The sequence below is a fragment of the Aethalodelphis obliquidens genome, unplaced genomic scaffold (genome assembly GCF_003676395.1).
Source record: "Aethalodelphis obliquidens isolate GAN/ISIS:26980383/991018 unplaced genomic scaffold, ASM367639v1 scaffold1032, whole genome shotgun sequence".
In the NCBI taxonomy this organism is placed as follows: domain Eukaryota; kingdom Metazoa; phylum Chordata; class Mammalia; order Artiodactyla; family Delphinidae; genus Aethalodelphis; species Aethalodelphis obliquidens.
Genome location: NW_020838943.1, coordinates 1 through 5,750, shown reverse-complemented (window position 1 = coordinate 5,750; position 5,750 = coordinate 1). Strand labels below are relative to the sequence as shown.

The 5,750-nt window shown below is 42.0% G+C and overlaps 1 pseudogene; it reads right to left on the bottom strand.

Annotated features, from left to right (window-relative positions):
- Nucleotides 1-1,605: 1,605 nt before the first annotated feature.
- On the bottom strand, nucleotides 1,606-3,435 carry LOC113616965 (zinc finger protein 709 pseudogene; annotated as a pseudogene).
- Between the last annotated feature and the right edge of the window lie 2,315 nt (nucleotides 3,436-5,750).

Below are 5,750 nucleotides of genomic sequence, written 5' to 3'. Positions count from 1 at the left end.
CCTACGTATCTGCCTCTCTCCCAGTGTGCAGGCTCCATGATCTGAAGAATGTCTTCTCTGCATCTGCTTTAAAATCACACACAGGTGAGTTGTTGGTGAATGCTAACATGGAACCACAGAGGGGATAGATTCTGGAAAGTCTAGGTCCTAATATGACTCACAGGCAAGATATCTCCAACTCCAGATTTTTTGTATTATCACAAGTCTCACAGTCTATTCAACAAATACCAGTCAGAAGGAAACACAAAAAGCAAATAGGAAAAATCATAATTTACATAACACTATACTCTTTGACATCCTAGTCATACATGAAATTTATTCCAAGTGTTTAATAGAATGGAAAATGGGAAAAGGCTCCTATATGCACCACCACCAAAGAGGATCTTTCTCAGTAAAAAGGGTACAATATATACAATAGATTATATATCCAGGAACTGCCACACAAAACTACTAGGAAAATCCCAACAAATACCAAACTGCCATTTTTCAATGGCCCATTAACAGAGAATTAATAGAACATTAAAAAAAATTAAGCCTCACTGCATACTAGAAATACACTTAAATTCATCCATGGATCCAACAGGCTTCAAAAGTAAATAGAACAAAACTATCTGATTAAAGGAGAAATCACTACCTTTAAATGTTATATACTATTGTTGAAAGACAATTTACAGAATTAATTCACATTAATATTCATTTGTGAAATTAGTAGAAATCCACCATTGAAGGATACCCTTGAAGAAAGATCCTGAGTAAACAACAGCATATTTATAAATTTTTTGTTTTTGTTTTTGGTTGCATTGTGTCTTCGCTGCTGTGCACGGGCTTTCTCTAGTTGCCACGAGCCAGGGCTACTTTTCGTGCAGTGCATGGGCTTCTCATTTTGGCAGTTTCCCTTGTTGCGGCGCACAGGCTCTAGGCACATGATCTTCAGTAGTTGTGGCACACAGGCTCAGTAGTTGTGGCTCGTGGGCTCTAGAACGCAGGCTCAGTAGTTGTGGCTCATAGGCTTAGTTGCTCTGAGGCATGTGGGATCTTCTAGGACCAGGGCTCGAACCTGTGTACCATGTAGTATTGGCAGGCAGATTCTTAACCACTGCACCACCACAAAGTCCTATGAACTTTTAAAACAACTCTTTCTGGACTTCATTGGCAGTCCAGTGGTTAAGACTCCATGCTTCCACTGCATGGGGCACGGGTTTGATCCCTGGTTGGGGAACTAAGATCCCCTGCATACTGTGCAGCCCGGCAAAAAAAAATAATAATAAATAAAAGTAAGAACAACTCTTTCGGGCTTCCCTGGTGGCGCAGTGGTTGAGAGTCCGCCTGCTGATGCAGGGGACACGGGTTCGTGCCCCAGTCTGGGAAGATCCCACATGCTGTGGAGCGTCTAGGCCTGTGAGCCATGACCACTGAGCCTGCGTGTCCGGAGCCTGTGCTCCGCAACAGGAGAAGCTACAACAGTGAGATGCCTGCGTACTGCAAAAAAACCAAAAAAACAAAAAAACAACTCTTTCATATTGAAGGTTTTCTGGAACATTAGGCATAGATTACGTTCCATCAAGTTATCTCATGTTACTTACATTTATCTTCTCCATGGGAGTTTTTACATATTAATGATATTGGCCAATTGAAGTGTTTCCCAGGCTGTTCACAAACAACGTTTTATCTAGTAAATCCTTTTATGGTTTCATAAACTACTAAGATCAGAAGAGCCATTCCCACATTCATCACATTTTATATGATTTCTGTCCAGTGTGCAGTCTCAGGTCTTTGAAGGACTGAGAGACAAATGAAGGATTTCCCACATTCCTGTCATTGATAGGGTTTCTGTCCATTGTGAATTCTTTCATGCACTTGAACATATGTGGAAGTGAAGGTTTTCCCTTCATTTTTACATTCATAGGGTTTTTCTTAAGTATGGGTCCTTTGATGTATTTTCAAAACCACTGGATACCTATAACTTTTACCACATTGTTCACATTGATATTGTTTCTCTCCAGTGTGAATCCTTTCATGTATTTTAAGAGAACTGGGATTAATGAATACTCTCTCACATTCTTTATATTTATAAGGTCCATCTCCAGTGTGTGTTATCATGTGTTTCTGAAGGGTTATTTTCCATGTGAAGGCTTTCCCACATTCCTTACATTCATAGTTTTTCTCTGGTGTGGATTCTTTCATGACTTTGAAGAGACCGGGCAGTATTCAATACTTTAGAACATGTTTTATGCTCATATGGTGTCTCTTTGGTGTGATGTCTTTTGTGTAGCTGTAAGAAACTGAAATGATTGAAGGCTTTACCACACTGCTTACATTCACAGAGTTTCTCTCCTCTGTGAATTCTTTCATGTATTTGAATAGTTTCAGGACTTTTAAAGGCTTTTCCACATTGTTTACATTGATAGGGTTTCTCTCCATTGTGACTGCTTTCATGCATTTGAAGACAACTGGGATAAATGAATGCTTTCTCACATTTCTGACATTTATAAGGTAAATCTCCAGTGTGTGTTACCATGTGTTTTCAAAAAGTTGTTTCCCACGTGAAGGCTTTCCCACATTCCTTACATTCATAGGGTTTCTCCCCTGTGTGAGTTCTTTTGTGTAGTTGGAAGGATTTTTGATATTGAAAGACTTTTCCACATTGTTCACATTCATAGGGTTTCTCCCCAGTGTGACTTCTTTCATGTGTTCTAAGAGAACTAGGAGAAATGAATGCTTTTCCACATTCTTTACATTTATATACCTTCTCACGGTACTTTTGATACTCTCTTGGTTTGTCTTCAATGTGACATTTCATGTGTCTATTAAAGGATGAATGATGCATGAAGACTTTTGCAGATGCACTGCATTCCCATGGTTTTAAACCAGGAGTTTTCTTCTTCAGATTGAGAGTTGGAATAAGGGTGAAGTTTTCTCCACAGGAACTACTGTCTTTACTTTCAGAGAGTCTCTCTACCATAGAACTTCTTAATTTTCTCCCCTGGTTTTTGTACTGATCTTCAATATCATGATCTTCCTGTTTTCTTTCTACTGAGACCAGGTTCCGGAATTTTTCCCACATCACATCTCTGTAGAGTTTCCTCTGTGAGGAATCCAGTAAAACCCACTCCTCCAGGGTGAAGTTCACAGCCACATCCTCAAAGGCCAATGAGTCCATTTTGAGGTTTCCTGGGTCTGTCTGAGTCCCTCCTAATGACTCCAAGGACCAGTGCAGAACACAGAGCAACAGAAGGTACATGAGAGTTAATGGGCCAGTGAACCAGACAAGACATGCGACCTCCTGCGCTCTGTTTTATATATTCATTATATATTCGTTCTTCTCATTGTAAAAAAAAAATTATTTAAAAATATTTTGTGGGCCCCAAAAGTATCATGGTCCCTAGGCAGTGTGCCTACTGTGCCTAATGGATAGGTCGGTCCTGGGGAAGTGGTTTTCCTGGTATCAGGGCAGCCACCCTGGCAGGGAAATAAATGCTGCTTCTGTCTGGGGACAGTGGGCACTTGCTGGAGCTGCTCTGAGACCACCCCCGCTGGCCATCTGTGGGTATTGCAGGGTAAGTGGGAGGCCTCATGTGACTTTGAAGGCAGTGCCTGGGGATTTCCCTGCCCTGGTGTCTTGTCAGGCAGAGGACTAGGAGCTGGGGTTCCCCTGGGGTACCTCCTGTTTCGACTGGATTTCATCTCTGTTGAGTGAGATTTTGTTAAGACTAAAATCACACCTCTCCAGAACACTGGCGCCATAAATTTTTGTCAGTAAAACTGAGAACTAGCTATTACATAGAATTGTTTTGTGCTAGGACAAAGGAATTGTCCTAGTTGAGAACTAGCTTTTACATAGAATTGTTTTGTGTTAGACAAGGAAATGGAGACACAGAGAAGTTATTTAAAGCTGAGGTGATAGAGCTGGCTGTTTACCCTTAAATAACTCCATTTGTATTTCTTGAGACTAAGGGTAGCCTCCTATATAACTACAGAGCAGTTATCAACTATGTATATTTACATGGATACAACATTTTTTCCTATATGCTGGCCCAGTTCCATTGTGTCAGTTGATAAAATAATGTGCTTTAGTTTACAGCATTTTGTCACCTCGGGTTTAGGATTCAGCCTAGGGTCAGGTGTATCAGGAATTTGTGACTTCCTATTAGCCTCCTTTAATCTGGAACATTTCCACAGCTTTCTGAATTTTTTTTTCTAAAAAAGTTTGTGTGTGTGTTTGTGTGTGTGTTTGTGTGTATGTGGAAAGAGGTTGTTGGTTGTTAAGGTGTCAAGGTGTGTGTCATGTGTGAGGTGTTGTGAAGTGTATTTATGAGGGTGTTGGTGTGGGCACAGGTGTGTTTGCTTGTGTATGTGTAATATATATGGTATGTGTGGGGTGTTTGTGGCTATGTATTTGAGTGTAATTTTTGTGATGTGAGGTTGTATAGGAGAAGTGTGGGTGTGAGTTTGTGGGTGTGTGTGTAGGTGTCCAGGTGTCTGAAATGTGTTCGGGGGATGTGTCTGGGTGTGTGTGGGTATGTGTGAAGTTTATGAGGGTGGACTGAGTTTGCATGTGTGTGGATGTGTGTGTAAGAGGAGTGTATAAAGTGTGTGTGTGTGTGTGTGTGTAGTTCAGGGGTGTGTATGTGTATATATGGCTGTGCAGGGGTGTTGTGAGTGTGGGTGTACAGGCTTATATGTGATTGTAGGGGTGTATGTGTCAGCGTGGTTCTATGGGCATTTGTGGCAGTGTGTTTGTGTGTAATTTATGTAAATGAAAATTTTAGGTATTCACTTTAATCTCCAAAAGTTATATTTATACTCATTAAAATATACTTTAAGCAGCATAAACAGAAATAGTGTTTTATTGACTCATTATTCCCAAGGGAAGGGGGCAGCTATGGGGGAAGAATTTGATTGACGAGTAGAAGCAAGTTACAAATAGAATATAATGCTTATCCTATTACTCAATGTTGTATCTTTTTTTTTTTTTTTTTTGGCTGCACCAAGCGGCTTGCTGGATCTTAGTTCCAAGAAAGGGATCTAACCCATGCCCCCTGCAGTGGAAACGTGGAGTCCTAACCACTGGACCGCTAGAGAATTCCCTCAATGTTGTGTCTTTAAAATTTAAAAAGACATTTTATTTGGCAATAATTTCGAACTTATGGAAAATATCAAAAATAGTACTTAAAACTTTCATATTCTCTATTCCCAGGGTCACCTACATTTTGCCTAAATTGTTTCTCTCTTTCTCTTTCCCTCCTTCTCTCTTCCTCCCTCTCTGTCTCTGTCTCTGTCTCTCTCAGTGGTTCCTATGTCCCCAGGGTTTGGGTTTTATTCAGCTGTGGTCAGATCACCAGATCGGGAGCCCATCGCCAGTGCAGAGCGAGTTTGTTGCTCACAGTTCCCGGGGGGGGGGGGGGGGGGAGGAGCGGGTCATGCTGGCCCACAGGAGAGGACAGTGACAAGCAGAGAGCCAGGGCGGGGCACTGCGGGGAAGCCCGTGTGATGTCCTCCAGGGAAGGAATGGACGAGGCTTGAGGGTGAGGCTGACCAGGTTTAGGATCGGCTAGCTTGAGTAATTTCAGTGAGCTGGGGCTGGGGTGTAGGGGCTGCCCAAGTTGTTGATGCCTGACCCTGGGGTGATTAGGACAGGGGGTTAGAGTCTCAGCAGCAGAGAGGGTGGGGTGGGGTGCTGGTCAATTTGCATGTGAAAAGCGAGCTGAGGGAGAGAGTCTGCTGTCTCTAGGCATCTGCTAACCCTGGGA